The sequence below is a fragment of the Berghia stephanieae genome, chromosome 3, assembly GCF_034508935.2.
Source record: "Berghia stephanieae isolate SIO BIC M18660-M18661 chromosome 3, UCSD_Bste_1.3, whole genome shotgun sequence".
Classification (NCBI taxonomy): domain Eukaryota; kingdom Metazoa; phylum Mollusca; class Gastropoda; order Nudibranchia; family Aeolidiidae; genus Berghia; species Berghia stephanieae.
Genome location: NC_088362.1, coordinates 78,658,009 through 78,678,008, shown reverse-complemented (window position 1 = coordinate 78,678,008; position 20,000 = coordinate 78,658,009). Strand labels below are relative to the sequence as shown.

The following is a 20,000-nucleotide window of genomic DNA, read 5'->3' as shown; positions in this document are numbered from 1 at the left end:
GGCTGGTATTTGCCCACCCTGCCCATTATTACCAGCCGTCCCTGGTTGACATACTGTTGAGAGAATTGTTCCTTGGCGTGGCACCTGGCAACACTATGCATTTTTAGTCGTCTCAGTTAAAATTGTGAAATATGCTCATGATCTGTAAAGCTGATTGGTTCGGGTGACAGGCAAGTAGTAAAAATAGCTACGGTCTTGACCCAATAGGGCAGAGAAGTCATAACGTCACACGTCCTACTTTTCCGGTTCCCATACTCCCGAGAAGTGTGAATGTAAACAGTCTTTCGGAGGACTAATGATTAATAGGTTTTAGATATAGATTGAATTATTAGGTGGCATTTATTTTATTTTATTTAGTAGCAGATTCTTAGGATTGCGGGACATAAAAGACCAAGGATGGGGGCTCTTTACTGACGACCAACGTATATTTAGACCAGAAAATAAGGTGCCATCACTCTGATACCAGAAGATCATTTCCATAATGCATGTACCCAGTCCTTTGGAAGAGTGGTTTTACACTTCCAATGAGATTGGAACCAGTTTTTTTACATCACACTTCTGTTCCCTATTCCGTCCATCTAGTTCATGTCAACATAATGCCAATGATCATAAGGGTAACATTAAGGAGAACAAAAACATTGAATTAGAACACTTGGCAAAGGAATAAATAGATAATTAGTGAGACCAACAGCCTCAAAACGGTAGTATTTAGGGATGGATCCAACGTAAGAAAGTAAATATTTAGTTAGAATGATCTAAAAATTGAAATGTCAGTCTTTTTATTTTTTCTATGTGTAGGAACCTCAAATTTGAGGACTGAACAGTTCATTCTAAAAGAAATTAGTAAAAAAAGACAAAATATTGGTGAAGGATTGTTGAACGTATTGTATAATAATGGTTGGTACTTTAGAATGTTATTCAAGTACAAAGTGACATCAAACGATGAAAATGATCAAGACAGTCAGAGTCCGCTGCCTCAGGTGGTAGGCTAGGCAATTCCATAGTTTAATGGAGGGTGGATAGAAGATATTGAGGTGGGTTTTTGATCTTGATGTGGGAATCATCAATCAATATTCATGTCCTCTTCATGGTCTGGAGAGATGTGTACTATGTTTACTGGTTTCTGGACCTCAATTCATTTTAGTATTTTGCACCGTTATAAATTACATTAAACTCCTCAATAAATAGAACATATTTTACAAAAGCTTCACAATTTCTAATGTGGAATCAATTTCCAACAAATCATCGACACGTTATTGTTTTGACGCGGTGGGTAATAAATGTAGATATCTATTTATAATGACGTGTTGAGATTATAAAGTCTACCGTACGTTGACATGCAAATCAGGCGACACGACAGATGCTGACCATGGACATCTGTCACAGCGTAGATTTGGAAGAATAGATGGACACTAAAAGCTGGTGTCTCACTTGTGACCAATCATTCCAAAACGGTAAGGGGGTGGGGATGAATGAAATGAAAGAGAGTACATTTAATTCTCGAGTTCATACGATTAGACTATCGAACAAATTTTCTCGGAGAGAGTTAAATGAAAATGATGAAACGAAAAGTTAGATTTTAGTCTTTTGGAGCTTTATGAATTATATTCATATAATAATGAATGGTTTATTTTTAAAACTTATATTTTTATATGTTCAATTATGGATTGATTTTTCAGCATCTAAGTCCCGCCGACACATCGTTTTGACGCGGAGTATTTTAATATCTTATACAATGAGTACAATTCTTTCCTTTCTTTATTTTTTTAGCTTGATCAGTAAAGACTAAGCGTATACCATAGATACCATTCGGATGCTATTTTTAACCCATGTCCTGGGTGGACCCCAATAGCTTATTAAAACGTATCTTCTACTTATTTTTTAGCTTGATCAGCACAGACGACCCGCCCGGTTGAAACCAGCGGTACAGTTCAGTCTACCGCAGCCTGGAAAAACACATATTTAAAATTTTGACCAGATAACTCGTCCTTCAAACATCAATCGATTAAAAATACCATTTTTTCAAAAGCTCTGAAACCTGAGACATTTGGGGAGCTGATCATAGTTAAACTTAACCTGGGAAAGGTCAAGTATAAAAACATAGTGAAGATCAGGGCGGCGAACAGCTGACAACTGTGGAATGGAGAATCAATGCTCTTGGAGCAGAGAGGATTAAGTCGGGTAAAACATCCATCCCTATTCCCCCTAAGACTCTTGATCCAGGTCTTCATGGATCGTTCTCTCCTCCTTGTTCCACAAGAAATCCATCCGAGTGCTCTTTGGTGTGTCCCATGCACAGTGTTTCCAGTATATCAAAACCAGGTCTTTCCTTCACAGATTTATATAACAGAAGATATTCTATTAACACGTTTTGGCGTACACCATTGCCCCGATCCCCTCCATATTATCATTGCCTATATTCTTGTCTCTATGCAACTTACTGTTTGCTGTTTCCACGGGTCAGTATTTATTATGCCCACACATTCTGTATTTTAAGTTCATGAATATTTCTTGACCGTGCATTTATTTGTCACGATAACTCTTCTACCACATACGGCAAAATATTGGCATTCATTACTCAACCGTATATGATTTGCTGTCACTACTCATATTTCGATGTGGCAGTTTTTAAAAAATCAATACGAGAAGCTAAATGGCGGATTCTATTTATTTTGCAGGACCTACAAACATTCATTTTTTGGATAAGCTACTTTTAGAAACACCACGTGACCATATTGCAACCCTATGTTTGTCAACAAAGGGTGATTGGCACAGGTTTGTCATAAGACAGGCATTGAAGTGAGCAAACCATTTATTATTCACTTGTGAAGAAAAATATAAATTTAAACTTCTGACTCGTAGAAAAGAGTCAATGAAAAATATTTCTTATGTTACCAAATAGTTGTTGATTTTGTTAAAATTTCTCACAAATTGAAAATGTTTTTTTTTTTTTTTTTTTTCAAAATGGCGGCGCTGAATAGCGACGCACAGTTACACCTTGTGATGAATTCTTTTGGTATTTATTTGTTTCATGACAACATTTCACTCATTTACGTATTAAACAGTGTATGATTGTTCGTATTGATAAATGGTATGTACTTTAAACGTTAACGTTTAGAATTCTGCTTCAAATCCTCAGAAAAATCGTTCGAATCAATGTATATGACCAAAGGAAATCGAAATGGCGGCGGCTATGTTTACTTCCGACACAAAATTGCACCGCTATTTTCATCTTTTTACGCGATTTGTTGATTGAAGACCTATTCTTCGCTTAATATTATATTAAGCGTGGTATGATGATTTAGAATTACAAAAATAATGTTGCTTATACTTCAGATTGTACACTTCTGCTCAAAATTTTCTTCTATCAATGTCAACTCAAGGAAAACAAAATGGCGACAGTTATATTTATTCCCGAGACGACCTTCTTCGACTTTGTTAAGCCATCCTTACTTTCAATACAACCGAGAGCCGTTATTTCCCACAATGAAATAATAAAGAAAATGAATGGGAAAAGGAAAAGGGGCAAAAGAGGAGGCGTGAAAAACCGACTTCATAGACGAGGATCTAAACCACCACTCCCTTCAATAATACTTTCCAATGTTAGATCTCTTCGTAATAAGATAGACACCCTCACTGCTCTCTCCAAGTTTGATTATGATTATAAAAATTCATGCATTATTTGTCTTACGGAAACATGGCTTTCGTCTATGGACACCGATAGTAGTATTGATTTGGCAAATTTTACTTTGTACAGAAAGGATAGAGACACGTCATTAGGGAAAAACAAAGGGGGAGGTCTATGCATATACGTGAATGATAGATGGTGTAAAATTGTAAATATAAAAGATCAAATTGACACGCCTGATATTGAACTACTTTCTTTGTCTCTACGTCCACACTACTTGCCTCGAGAGTTTCGTGTTGTCACCATTGTTAATATTTATATTCCACCTACCGCAAAAATTGAGAAAGCATACCAATTAATAAATGAGCATGTATCGTCATTACTACTACGTCACCCGGACAGTCCACTTATTATTGTTGGTGATTTTAATCATTGTCAGCTGCCCATAGCTGGACTAGAACAGTTCGTCACCTGCAAAACACGAGGAAACAACACGCTTGATCTGTGCTATAGCAATATAAAGAACGCCTACAAAGCGCTACAAAAACAACCGATAACCACATCTGATCATAATACCATTCACCTAGTACCGACGTACATCTCTAAATTAAAGAGTGAGAAACCAACTGTAGTATATCGCCATATCTGGACTCAAGAGGCAATCCAACGACTGAACGGCTGTTTTGACTGTACTCAGTGGGAGACATTAATGGTAGAAGGTGACAGTATTGATGAATGGACCGAAACTTTGACATGTTATATTACATTTTGTGTGGATTTATGCGTGGAAAAAAAAAGAAATTAAGATATTTCCTAACAATAAGCCATGGGTTACAAAGCGACTTAAATATTTACTCAATGAAAAGAAAATTGCCTATATGAGTGGTGACATTAAACTAGAATTTGAAAAGGGAAAGGAGATCAGAAATACAATAAAAGAAGAGAAGGTTGAATACAAAAATAAAATGGAGCGACAACTGAGATCGGGCTGCGCAAGGAAAGCATGGGAGATGATAAAACAAATGGGAGGAGTAGACCAAAAGAAACGAACATTCCCACAAGGAAAAACGAAAACTGATGTCAACAAATTAAATTATTTTTACTGTCGTTTTGACAGGCTCCCACCTGTTCACAACGGTTTGTCAAATGACAATGAGCCACCTCCAGATATTGAAGAAGAAACCGTAAGCTCCCTCTTCCGGAGATGTAAAGAACATAAAGCACCAGGACCAGACAACATTACCGGAACTATTTTGAAAAACTGTCACCAACAACTGGCTATACCTTATACAAAACTTTTTCAAAGGTCAATCGATGAACAATCAGTGCCAGTACTTTGGAAAACATCGATTGTCGTTCCAGTTCCAAAAAAGCGTTGTCCGACCGTATTGAATGATTCCGTCCAGTGGCGCTTACATCGCTTGTAATGAAATGTTTAGAAAAAATTTTAAAATCTGAGCTCCTACAAAAATGTTATGACCTGAAATTGCTAGATCCGTACCAATTTGCATACCAGCAACATCTCAGTGTTGAAGACGCACTATTAACCGCCACAAATTTGATCTCGAAACACCTTGACCAAACGCCCTCGAATTACGCCAGAATCCTGTTTGTCGACTTTTCGTCAGCTTTTAATGCCATGAACACAGATATTTTGCTTCAAAAGTTGTGCAGCATGGATATTCCAAACTACCTTATTAAATGGTATAAAGAGTTTCTGACCCATAGACCGCAATGTGTAAAATTGGGTGAACATATCTCCAACAAAAGAACGTTGTCGAACGGATGTCCCCAAGGCTGTGTGAGTTCCCCAATCCTGTACATCTTATACACCAACGACTGCAGACCATCCTTTGAAAATTGTTTTATAGTGAAATATGCAGATGATACTGCTATTCTTGGCTTATTAAAAGATAAAGTTACCGAAAAGAATTATTTCAAACAAATAAATATATTCACCGATTGGTGTAAACAAAATCAGCTTGAATTAAATGTTGAAAAAACGAAAGAACAGGTGTTTGGTGTAAAAAATAAAAACGACTTAAAGTGTGTGGCGATCGGTAAAGATGATGTTGAGATAGTTGACTATTTTAAATATTTAGGAATGACCATTGATAGTTCCCTCAATTTCTCTCAACATATTAATATAATATCTAAGAAAGTTGCCCAAAGATTATACATCCTAAGGAAATTGAGAACATTTCAAGTAAGGAAGAAAACTATGTTAAGAGTTTATGACTCATTGATTAAAAGTGTAATTGCGTTTGGCTGCACCATATGGTTTGGAGGATGCCGACTTAAAGATAAATCAAAAATTTCAAAATCTATCAAAGAGGCATCAAAAATAATAAACCATCCTCTTGATGGAGTAGAAAGAATTCATGGAAAAGCAATAGAAAGGAAAGCATTCTCAATTACCAACAATAAAAAACATATTTTATACCATGAATTTAGTCTTTTACCATCTGGGAGAAGGTTTTGTCAGATTAAATGTAGAACTAACAAGTATAAATCAACGTTCGTTCCATCAGCAATAAAAATTTTGAATATTTCATATGGTACAGAAAAACCAAGGATTGATTCGTTGACTGATTAACTGATTAATTTATTTAATGTAAGATTAACTGACCAATTGATAATGATGATAATTTTTGGTGTCGAATTGCCACAATCGTAACAAATTGAAAACGAAATGAATATGTTTATGTTGTGTATATCGCACGTGTGAAAGAAAGAAAGAGAGAGAGAGAGAGAGAGAGAGAGAGAGAGAGAGAGAGAGAGAGAGAGAGAGAAAATAAGTAGGAGTGAAATATCTGTTCAATCTTAGTTATCGTTTAACATTATAACAAGTGTAACTAAATGACAAATTGTCATATTTATGGACAATAAAGATCTATTATTATTATTATTATTAAAATGTTGTGCATTGAGACTAAAGATAAAAAGATTTATGCAACGTTTAAAAACAATGAACTCAGGGTTAATAATTAGGTCAATTGCGAGTTATCTTATATTATGAGGTATCTCCGAAGAGAAGTCGGAAATGGGTATAACGTTTGAACCAAAAAAAAAAACCCAAAACATTTCTCTGTGTAAACACGGTAACACAGGAAACTAGATTGTTATCCTTTTTGTGAAATTTAAATTTAGGACGTAGTAGTAAAACATGTTGTATTATAGGTGGCGACTCCAATCACAGAATAGTCGCTGTTGTTCGATTGTTATTTACAAAAGGAACAAATCCTGAGATTCATCATAAAATAACCGACACATGCGTACAGTGAGAATGCAACGTCTTAGTCCCAGTTTAAGAGTAATGTTCCTGGTTCAAGACGGTCGTAAGGCTTTAGAAAGCAAACCCAACACTGGTTGGTTAATAAGGTGATCAGAACACTATTCGAGGCGACGAGATCAAATGAGATTGCTTTGAAACTTAAGGTTTAAAAAAAAAACACACACTATTGGTGTATTGAAATAAAAATATCCTGAGGGGTTCCAACAATTTCAGCTTCAAAAGGTGGAAGTTTCCGGATTCCAAAAACCAGCTGGATCGGTGTTATCTAGACGGCGTAGCCGAGACATAGATATCGCTTTGTAAAGCCTGATGGAGATTTTCAAGAAAACCATTATATTCTAGACCACTAAATCTTTTTAAAATCTTGAGAGCCAATAAGCGTGCTTAAAGCGCTTTACAAGAGCTCCCTAGCCAAGAGCAACACTTGACATAATATAAGACGAGACATAACGCCTGTTAGTCGAAATTACAATTATTGTTTCCGAGAGAGAGAGAGAGAGAGAGAGAGAGAGAGAGAGAGAGAGAGAGAACGATGTTAATGGCAACAAACTCATTTTACAAAGGGGTATAGTTAGAGAATGTGGCTAAAGAGCATATTCCAATGCTTCAACAGCGTGTTTGCCAGAATAGAACTAGAATCTGGACCTTCCAATCTGAAAGCGAGTGTCCTTCCATTAGACCATATAGCCTGTAGTGGAACTTGGACCTACACGAGTACTCCCGAGGCAACACTTGACTCAATGACCTGGAAGCGCCCTTCTTTTACTTTTTCCCAAAATATTTAATAGAGCTTGGCATCCTAAGTAATGGCAACCCTTTTTCGGACACGCGGGCTGTGATTCTCTAAGATATTTTGCGAGGGGACAACGTGTTAAAGCTATTGGATACTGCCATGAGCTTGATCTTCTGAGAAACAAGGGTTCTAAGAACGGTTTGCCGTAAAATGCCTGAACTTTTTAGTGGTATGTTGTGCTTCAGCAGGACAAAAAACTCCTTACCTCTGATGCAGCATACGGAGTTCATTGAGATAGCTATAGATTGACTCTCTATTATAAGTGAGTTCTAAGTGGATGTATACTAACGGTTTACGTTGTCACAAAATCTAAGTTTCTTTTCGGACGCAAGTCGGATCTTGCGGTAATCAGGGTGCCTAAGTTTTCGTCATGGCACTCGTAACCAACAGCTTTAACAATGGGATTAACACAATCAGGTAAAAATTAAGTTTGATGTAATAATTATATGAAATACTGTATTAATATATTTCACAGCTGAAAAATTATCATTGTGATCAGGATAGCACTACGCATCGAAATCTATTTTAGTATAATCGCATGCGCGAGAAAAACGAATTCTTGACCTGCTACGATATTTTTTAATGTATGGCCTCGTAATATCTTTTGGTAAATCATGATTTCTCCAAATCATAAAGGGTATAATAATCTTATGATTTCCATTTCCCTCAGTATCCAATTTTAATGTTTTTGATTGCAGGTTCCATTTTGAGCATCTAAATCACATCTCAGTGATTTGAGTCGATGAGCCACTAAATCACCTAACAAAAGAGTTATGCATGTAATCCTAAAGATAATATAACATTTTAGAGATACTTAACAAAATTTAAGTGATATGTATTAGACCTTCCCGATAAATAATAATTCTCATCTTTTCTAAATCACGCTTCTGTCTGCGGTTTTCCTTTGCTGAAGTAAAATAAGGAATTAGTTGTCTCTTAATATATTATATATTAATATATATATTATATATATATATATATATATATATATATATATATATATATATATATATATATATATATATATATATATATATATAGGGTACACAACCCTTACTTTCTTTATATGATCAAAATAACATGAATAGCCTCCCTTGCTTAAATAGAAGCTATGAACTGTGAAGTGATTTTGGTATTAAACCGCTAGCTTCTGTGTTCTCTTTTCATCACTGATACACTTATGTGCCTTGACATCCAATATTGATAAAGTCCGGAGCCGGCTGTTGGCTTTTAAATTCAATTTAAATTAATTTTTTAAAATGTTTTAGGAAAAGTCCGTCTGACAAATTGTGTTCTTTAAAAACTAGATTTAATGGCGGAGAGAGAGAGAGAGAGAGAGAGAGAGAGAGAGAGAGAGAGAGAGAGAGAGAGAGAGAGAGAGAGAGATTGACGAAGGTACACAACCCTTACTTGCTTTTTATGGTTAAAAATCGTGAATAATCTCCCATGATTGAACTGTAGGTTAGTTATAAAGAGGTTTAATTTAGTAGGCGTCTTTCTTTCTTTCTTTAAAAAATATTTTACAGACATTAATGTGCTATCTCTATAGTAAAGTCAGGTGTCGAACTACCGATAAACGAATGTGGCGGCTATTGAGAATAAATTTCGAATAAACATCTTTGGAAGTAAAACGTGTTGGAAAAAAATCCCTTGATAGGATTAAGTTTGGCTTAAACCATTTGGAGATTTAAGGGAAGAGTAGAGTTTGACGAAGTGTTCATTTTGTATCTGGTTAAAACCTATTCAATGGCATCGCAGATTTATATCATAAATAGATATTCAATTTACAAATTTTGGCGTTCACAAAATCGCCTTGAAACGATTGGCGATACATTAAAAAGACGGATGTTGCTACAGATTATGTAAAAAGTCCTTGAGTGTTGTTGAGGAAGACGTGCATTGGCTCAAATACAAGTGAAATGAAATTCATCTACCACCATTTCTCCGCTCTTCTCTCTCTCTCTCTCTCTCTCTCTCTCTCTCTCTCTCTCTCTCACACACACACACACACAAACACACACATCCTCTATCTATTTATCTATCTATCTATCTGTCTATTTCATATCTGTCCCCCCCCCCCTCCTCTTCTTCTTCTTCTTCTTTCTTCTTCTTCTTCTTCTTTTCTTCTTCTTCTTCTTCTTTCTTCTTCTTCTCTCTTCTTCTTCTTCTTCTTCTCTTTTTTCTTCTTTCTCTTCTTCTTCTTCTTCTTCTTCTTCTTCTTCTTCTTCTTCTTCTTCTTCTTCTTCTTCTTCTTCTTCTTCTTCTTCTTCTTTTCTTCTTCTTCCTCTTCTCTTTATTAGTATATTTCTCTTTTTCTCTTACAAGCACATTCACTCCCCCCCCCCCCCCCCCACACACACCACCCCCCACACACACACACACACACATACACATACACACATACATACGCGATCTCTTTATTTCTTACTTCTACCCGCCACTCTGTATAGACCAGAAACAATAGGCACATTTAAAAATGAAATGAAATAATATACTCGACCATTTATTCGTCACTAATTGTTCATGAGATTAAAACTTAAGAGGTATAAATTATGCTCTTTTATACCTGTTTGTTCTACATCTGTGACCTCTTTATAACGTCTACCAGCAGAGAGCAATGTAATATTCTCCCTTTGGAGGATGTCTTTCGTCTTCAATAACTGCTAATTCTGACTGGATGAATTAGATGCTGGCTATTCAATTTTTAGCTACAAATATGGAATTTGAGATTAATTTAATCTATTAATTGTTGTTAGGAACAGATATGATTCGTTACATTGCAAAACTCAGAACCTGTCAACTCTTTTTAAATTGGCGTTGACAAAAAACTGTCCCATTTGATGTTTGATTATGATGAATGACTTGTAAATAAATATTGATTTTTGTAACATTGGATATCGTTGGCGTCGATGTCTGTATAGACTTCTAGGTACTGTAAAAAAAATTTTAATGTCTTCTTTTTTTTCTACTATGATTTTATTTTTGTTATTTTATTTTGCTCGTATCAAATTGTACCAATTGTCATTTGATTATGACGAAAAACTTACATCTTTTATTTTCTCAATTTTTATATAATTATCATTTAGTTCTGTTTGCATTTGTTAGGGCAATTTCTAAAATTTAATACTTCGATTATAATGATGTTCATATCATATATCATATCATATCACATCATATCATGAAAGTCCCATAGTTTGTATGTCCTAACATTTTAAATAAGAGATTCACTTTTCACGTCAGGATTCATCTCCATATAATACTGTTTAGAGACCCCGGGTTAAGTATGTGATGTATTTTCTAAAAAGGGTGTTATTTCGGAATGAATCCGGTGTTTGGAAGTGAATTTTGAGATTAGCTTATAAAAACATGGGTTTACCGATAGCTCAGTTGGTAGATCATTTGCTTCACACGAAGCAATGAGACCAAGATCGATCCCGGATGCAGTCGAGATTTTCCCCGACCTCCCTGTCCACTCAGCAGTAAATGGATAGCTGGGTCTTAGATCTAGCGGAAAGTACTTTGGGATAGACTAGCGATCTATCCAACGGGTAGCAAGCAATTGCTATTGTCCGTTTCACGCTATAGAAACCAGGATAAACTCCGGCCCCATGGGCCTATGGCTCTAAAGGACTACTTTAAAAAAGAATAATACATAAGTTGAATTAATTGCGTTCATCGAGAAGATTTTTTATTTTTTTAAATTGACTCCGTGCCCTTTGTTGTCGATACCCGTATAAACGTTTTATCAGCCCTATTATCAAATCATGATTGTTGTAACAGATTTTTTTTTAAATAAAAGGTTTAATAATAATAATAATAATAATAATAATAAAATAATAATAATAATAATAATAACAATAATAATATAATAATAATAATAATAATAAATAATAATATAATAATAATATAAATAATAATGATACTGCACACTTAAATAAAGCCAACATCTCATGCAATATAAGCTCTAGGCGCTTTACAAAATTAGAATATATATGATTAATCAAACAATGACTACAGCTATTAGATACAGACATATTCAATATTAAAACGCCATCAACATAGAGATACATTTAAAATCAAGCAAAGAAATGTTTTCTAAAGTAGTATGTCTTAAGCCTGCTTTTGAATGCCTCCAGGGATCCTGATTTTCTAATCACAAAAGGCAATTTATTCCAAATGGAGGGGCCAGATGATGAAAAAGCTCTTTTACCTGCATTTAATAATAATTTGTTCTGTGGAGTGCGTTACAAGAGAACATCTGAGACTGATCGTAACACCCTAAGTTCAGGGGAATATTTTGGTTAGAATATTTCAATATACTCTCTAGGATTTATATGCTCCAATTTTTTAAATTCATTTTGATTTTCTAAAAACTCCATGTCCTTCGAAACCTGTCAATACCCGTACAAATATTTTATCAATCCTATAATTATCTCATAATAATTGTTGTAAACGATTAATTTTTATAAAAGGTTAAGGGGAATAATTTACTTAGAAACTTACAATTGACTTAATTTCAATATGATTTATGGTATTAATTTTGATTTTTGTTGTAAATACAAAAACGTCCATGTCCTTTGTTGTCAATACCCGTACAGATATCATTGTCTTTGCCGCCCTATTATCCCATCATAATGTATTCATGAATACAGGCATATAATATATCTCGCCATCGGATCACATATATATAAAAACAAAACCAAAGTGGAATGTGTCCGTGACACGCTTCACTGAAACCATGGTCTGTGTCTTCATGCATGACAAAATTCGACGAGCCGCGTGCGGGGACCCTTGACACACCATTAGGGAATTGTAGAGCGTGAGTACCACAGTAAATGTGACAAATCGTCTCGAAACAGTAATAAGTCGAGGTGAACCTTGCGCTTAAATAATGGATTTTAAAGCTATAATAACAGGGAATGTTAAACTTTATTTTACGTATCTTTAAGGAATTATATTCATTCTCAACACCAGATATTAAAAGGTTAATCTATGTCTCAAATTTGTTACTATAATTCCAATTTTGAGCATCTAAACCGTCCCGACATGCTACTGTTTCGAGACTCATGGTGACAAAGTATGTGTTGGGCGCTAAACTGGTTTGCATGCGACATGTGGGTTAAATTGAGGAAGCCTTCCGTCTTTTGTGCTTTCATTTTGATATTAAAGTAGGAGTAGCTTTGGCGACAGGAAGTCTAGAGAGAAATAAAAAGAATAATAATATAGAGTAAGAGGCAAACATTGATTTTTAATGCTTTGATGTTTGAAGATGAGGTTGGGATAAAGTATTTCACCATGATTGAATTGAATAATATCACCACCACCACCGTCAACACCATCTTCAGTATCATCATCTTAATCATAATAATTATCATCATCATCATCGTCAACAACAACACCATCGCCATCATCATCATCATCATCATCATCATCATCATCATCATCATCATCATCATTGTCCTCAACAACAACAACATCGTCATCATCGTCTTCATCATAATCATTATCATCATCATCATCATCATCGTCAACAAGAACATCATCGCCATCATTATCATTATCATCATCATCATCGCCATCATCATCATCATCATCATCATCTCATCATCATCATCATCATCATCATCATCATCATCATCATCATCATCATCATCACTGTTATCGCTGTCGTCGTAGTCTTTGTCGTCTTCGAAATGTGCTCTGACAAGATTACGTAGCATCAAAAATGACAACAACTAATACATTGCAAATCTATCACTATACAAAACAAATAACAACAGATTCACTAGTACACACAGACACACCTGCATACAAACTCAAACACACACACACACACACACACACACACACACACTCACAAATTAAATACTCGGTGTCTTCACGCATGGATGAGTACTCACAGAGGGGTAAAGAACGCCGAGGATAGAAGAAGGGAGGTGAGAATGGTTGACAAGAGAAGAAAAAATCACCAGCACACATCGACAGCTATTGTATTTAATTGAAGGGTGAGTACTGTTGCTTTAAATACACTGGTGCGTCGGTCTCACATGCTATATCCGAAATTTTCTTTTACGTAGTCACAAAACAATTTTTACAATTTTGGTCAGTAAAAGATTGAGATGGTTCTATGCTTTCAAAGCTGTCTCTGGTGTTTCTCCAAACGTGTCAAAAGGCTTACACATGAAAGATCTTTGAAGTCTTGCATTAAAAACTTTTTTGGTTGTTGGGAACTCTCTAGTATACTGAAGAATAGAATATTTAGAGAGAGGATATAACCTGAATCTACTAGTGTTTTGACTATTAAAGAGGAGCATTTGTATTATCCTATTTTCTCACATCATTTTTTATAAAGACGCATAGAGGTGTTTCCGCGTGTATCTGGCTCCTTCAAAGTCAAATTAAATGATTGAAATATGACATAATATAAATGTTTTGGTCAAAACTAAAAATATGTTTTATCATTACACGGCAGAAGGAGAAAGCATTTAATATACAGTATAATGTGTGATCTAGTTAAAAATAATAAAGTGCTGTGTGGTACAGGGATAGAAATGGCGGAAAAGAGAGTGCATAAAAAAGGTTCTCGAAAAAGAAAGACACACACACAGAGAGAGAGAGAGAGAGAGAGAGAGAGAGAGAGAGAGAGAGAATGAGGGAGAGAGAGAGTGAGAGAGAGAGAGAAAATGAGAGAGAGAGAAAATAACCTTAATGGCCTATTGGTAGCACGCCTCTCCAGAAACTGGAGAAGACTGGAATTCGATCCCCTGAAAGGAAGGCTGATTTTTCGAAAACCTTTTTTATACACTCTCTTTTCCACCATTTCTATCCCTCAATTTTTGAAAATAGAAAAAAAATCTGGACATTTGTTAATGTTTTCCATGGATATAACATGGATATAACATGCCTCAAGTGCTTCACATTGATTCGTGTTCTGCACAAGGTAAAATGGCACAAAATTCTTTTTACATAATAGTAATAATAATAATAATAATAATAATAATAATAATAATAATAATAATAATAATAATAATAATAATAATAATAATAATAATTTCATCCTCCAAAAGCATTTGACAAGTGAGGCAAAAGACAATTCACAGGTGCCAACAGGTGTCAGCCATGCTGTACAATTCGGCAGTTAGTTGCCTATTAGGCGCCTTTTATGTACTAGCAATCTTACAATATCCATCGATGCTTATAGACTTGTAATTATTCACCTCCAAGTCGACGGATTAATGTTAGTTTAGTATCTTACTCAAAGGATAAAACAAAAGGGTCAGAGATTAGGTTTCGAGATCAACATCGCTTGACTTTTGTAACTCTTAAAAATAGATTCCCCACAGTTGAGCAACTGACAACACAATAAAAGCCACCAGATCATAATATAATTAAAACTATTACTTATCATAAGCTGCTAAGAGAGAGGGAGAGAAAGAGACATAAAGAAAGAGAGAGAGAGAGAGAGAGAGAGAGAGAGAGAGAGATAGATAGATAGATAGATAGATAGATAGAGAGAGAGAGAGAGAGAAAGAGAGAGAGAGAGAGAGAGAGAGAGAGAGAGAGAGTATCTCAATAGTTGAAAAAAAAATCTGGACATTTTTAATGCTCTCCATGGATCTAACATGCCTGAGGCTGTGGAATGTAATTAAGTAATGACACCAAAAAAACAAACAACAAACGTGAGCTTTTATAAAGCGCAATATCCACTAAATATGCTCAAAGCGCTTTACAAAGGGTCCCTGGCTAACTGCAACACGTAACATGTAGAACGAGACGTGACGCCCGTTAGGCGAAATTACAAATATTTTTTCGACAGAGACAACGCTGTTAACGGCCAAGTACTCCCACCACAAGACCACATAGCCACAACAAAAGTGAATATGACATCTTCTTCAGCCACTAACAAAAACAACTGAAGGCATGAATACATCACTTAAAATCTAGGCAGTCGTCGGAGAAATAGTTGATACAGCCGTCCATCATGCAGCTATGTGGTCTAGTGGTATGACACTCGCATTCGAATCGGAAGGTCCTGAGTTCGAGCCTCGGTTGGCACATAGTTGAGGCATTGGAAAAGACTCTATACTCATATTCTTTCACCGTACTTAGGTGTAAAAATGAATACCTAGCCGTTAACAGCGTTGTTTCTGTCCGAAATAAAATTGTAACATCGCTTAACCGGCGCCATGTCCCGGCCCACATGTCGTTAAGTGTTGCTGTTGGCCATGGACCCCTTTGAGCATGTTTAGTAGATATTGCGCTATATAAAAAGCTATTTTTTTTCAAAGCTCATTTAATACCTATTTTCTTCACAAAAGTATTGGCTTGCTCTGTGAACCCCCGTGTGCATCACAAAACACAAAAATTGGTTAATACTATCGATCCATTGAAATGTCGCACTCGTCACCAAAACGTTTGAAATCTGAGTCTTTAAAACCTCAAGGTTTTTTTTTTTCAACTTGGCGTGTGAGATGGAGGTGTGTTGTGGTGGTATAACACTCACCTGCTGATCGGAAGGTCCTGGGTTTGAGTCCCACTAAGGGCGTGCATAGTTGAGTCTCTGGCAAAGACTCTTTACTCACATTCTAGCGCGGTACTCATGTGTAAAATGAGTACCTTGCTGCTAACAGTGTTGTCTCTGACTGAAAAAGAAAACTTATTATATCGCCTAATAGGCGTTATGTCTCGTCATACATGCTAAGTGTTATTGTTGGCTAGTTATCATTTGTAAAGCGATTTGAACACGTTTAGTGGATATTCCGCTCAAGTTTATTTTTACCTTGATCTATAGAAATTTGAAGATAAAAGGTTTCAGACCAAAATGATAAAAAAGTGTTAAATCAAATAATGCAAGATAATGTTCAAGGATAATAATGTTGATAATAATGTTCAAGGATTGTTTAATTATAAGATTTAAGGCGAAAGCGGAAATAATAAGATAGAAACATTGCCATAGTGATGGACTTAAACTTGTCACGCACACATCATAATATAGGCATTCACATATTATACACACGTTTACACTCACTCATCTCATCGTGAACACACGCACTCACACACATTTACTCACTCCCTCTTACATGTATAAATATGAAAAAGGAATCATATAATTAATAGGGCGTCGCGATACATGATGATGATAATAATGACGATGTGGTGGTGGTGGTGGTTGTTGTTGTTGTTGTTGTGGTGGTGGTGGTGGTGGTGGTGGTGGTGGTGGTGGTGGTGGTGATATTGTTGATGATGATATTGACTGTAATAGTAGTAGTAATAGTAATAATAATAATAATAATAATAATAATAATAATAAGAATAATAATATAATAATAATAATAAGAAGAAGAAGAAGAAGAAGAAGAAGAAGAAGAAGAAGAACAACAACAACAACAACAACAACAACAACAACAACAACAATAACAGCAAGAAGAAGAAGAAGAAGAAGAAGAAGAAGAAGAAGAAGAAGAAGAAGAAGAAGAAGAAGAAGAAGAAGAAGAAGAAGAAGAAGAAGAAGAAGAAGGAGAAGGAGGAGGAGGAGGAGGAGGAGGAGGAGGAGGAGGAGGAGTAGAACAAGAAGAAGAAGAAGAAGAAGAAGAAGAAGAAGAAGAAGAAGATGGTGATGATGATGATGATGATGATGATGATGATGAATGAATGATGATGATAATAATAATAATAATAATAATAATAATAATAATAATAATAATAATAATAATAATAATAAGAATAATATTAATAATGATAATATAATATAATAATAATATAATAATAATAATAATAATAATAATAATAATAATAATAATAATAATAATAATAATAATAATAATAATAATAATATATAATAATAATAATAATAATAATAATAATAATAATAATAATAATAATAATAATAATAATATAATAATAATAATAATTAAAATAATCCATTCATTTAAGTGTTAAAAGACTCATCATGCAATATTGAGATCCTCCTCCGACATTTTTCTCCTCCCTTCCATCCTGGCGTACTCTTTTAACTCATCATCCTACTCCATTTCGTCCCCAACCCCCCACCCCCTACCACTCACTTGTCTTCCTCATTGTAAAGATTCACTGCAGACTAACAGAATTTTTTTCTTTTCACTTTTGGATATATTATAATACTATGCGTCAATGACAGTGCTGTTTACCCTGAGTAGGTGATCTTCATGAAGAAGAAATAGAGGATGAAAAATAGAAGAAGAAGAAGAAGAAGAAGAAGAAGAAGAAGAAGAAGAAGGAGGAGGAGGAGGAGGAGGAGGAGGAGGAGGAGGAGGAGAAGAAGAAGAAAGTGGAGGAGAAGGAGTAGGAGGAGGGGGGACGAGGAGGAGGAGGAAGCGGAGGAGGACGAGGGGGAGGGAGAAGACAAGAAGAAGGAGGAGAAAGAGGAGGAGGAGGAGGGGGGGAGGAGGTCGAGAAAGAGGGTGAGGAAGAAGAGAAAATGAAAGAAGAAAACACCTAATATACAAGTAAGACAACAATGTTGTTAACAAGCCTAATTTTTACACGCCAAACTTTTTCGTATTTATCGATTATTGGGTTTTGACTACTCGTAAATAATAAAGTTATAACTAATAAAATAAGGCTTAGTGACAGCCATTATAAGCCTATTCTCCAATGAAAAGAACGTTAAATGCGACAATGATACAATATTGAACGTATCCCATTTACATTAATAATATTTTCAGCCGAGAGAAATACAAATACAGCAACATCTGTGCAAAAGGGCGAACACACATGTTTATAAGTCTAAATAAAATAAAAATATTTCAATCACCAAGTTTCCTCGGCTAAGAAAGTCAATAATCTGTGCTGACGAAAACAGCTTTTAGTTATCGTAAGTCTTTCTCTCTCAATCGCTGATTTGTGAGAGGAAAGAATGTGGATTTTAAAACATAATGATATCGTGTAAATCAGACAGAGAGAGAGAGAGAGAGAGAGAGAGAGAGAGAGAGAGAGAGAGAGAGGGGGGGGGGGGGGGGAGGGAGGGGGGGAGAGAGAGGGAGAGAGAGGATGGGGGGGGGGGGGGCTTTAGAAGTCGTATGGGAGAGTGAGCGAGTGTGTGCGTGCGCGTGAGGTGCACCGATTAATGGTGAGTCTCCTCGTTTCACACACAAAGCAGAGAGTGGAAGTTTTCGATGAGTGTATAATGAACAAGATGTTATGAACAGTGTTACAGAGTGATATTTAAACTGTCCTTAATAAGCGCAGGTATCATTAGCTTGTATACTGTATAGATAGAATAGTTATGTTCATTAAATGTCATGGTTGATTCGTTATATCCGAATAGCATGGGAGTTTCGTAATAAAGTGTGATGGTACTATTGCCCATAATAATCATTGCATTTTACATTCGGCATGATATTTTCGGACTGATAGGTGAGGAGAAACAGGCGTGGTGAAACGTGAGTAGCCTGTGTTATGTTTCATTATAGTTCTGTTGTTTTTTACTTTTATTTTGTTTCATTTCATGTCTATTTAAATGTATAGCTACATATGAAGAGCACAGGTGAAGAAACCTCAGTCACATTTTTTTAAAATTTAGATACAAAAGTTTAAGTCATGAATATCTTTTTTTCTAAATTAATGTTTTATAATATAGATAAATTCTAATATCTAAAAATACTAAATAAATACAACCTCTAATGAATAAGAATTAAACAATATTATAGTTTTAATATGCCCCCCCCCCCACCCCACTCCCTATCCACTACGAACTCTGTCGTTTTATTTTCCCTTTGCTCTTCATATGTGACTAGTCATGTCAAAACGTTTCAACGTCTGGGTGAATCAGAATCTATTGCTAACTTAGAGTAACAATGAGGGTAAAACTTTTTTTTTTAAAAACTTAAAATAGCTTAAAGTTTCTATTGGTTCCAAGTTAAATTCAACTTTTTGTCATCTAGCTCAGTCGAAATGTACTACCGACGGGGTCCCTGCTGTGAAATTGTGACCAATCGTCTCAAAATGGTTTTATCTCATGATTAAATTGATGCTTAAAATTGGATTTTAAGCTTAACATTAAAAAATATAACCACTTCAGGTAAAATTGATGTCTGCTATGGAAAGTGAGGTTAGATTATAAAAAATCGATGGCCGGCGGATCAAAAACCTCTGAAGGCCCAATTTTCACGATCGGCGGATCAAAGCTCTACATAATATTATGAACTTTGCGCACCATGTTTTATTTAATTTTGGGCGGGCGGATCAGACGTCTGATGCCATCATTAAATAAAACATGGTGCGCATGCATTCCTTATTCAGGTTTT

The 20,000-nt window shown here is 35.4% G+C and overlaps 1 protein-coding gene across 1 annotated transcript in view; it reads left to right on the top strand.

Annotated features, from left to right (window-relative positions):
• The first annotated feature begins 18,825 nt into the window (after positions 1-18,825).
• The window catches only part of LOC144968525 (TNF receptor-associated factor 4-like), a 118,050-nt gene continuing 116,875 nt past the window's right edge, over positions 18,826-20,000 (top strand). Inside the window, exon 1 of the mRNA XM_078906983.1 lies at positions 18,826-19,136. The gene's annotated coding sequence lies outside the window, so the exon portion shown is untranslated. The remainder of the gene's footprint in view (positions 19,137-20,000) is intronic.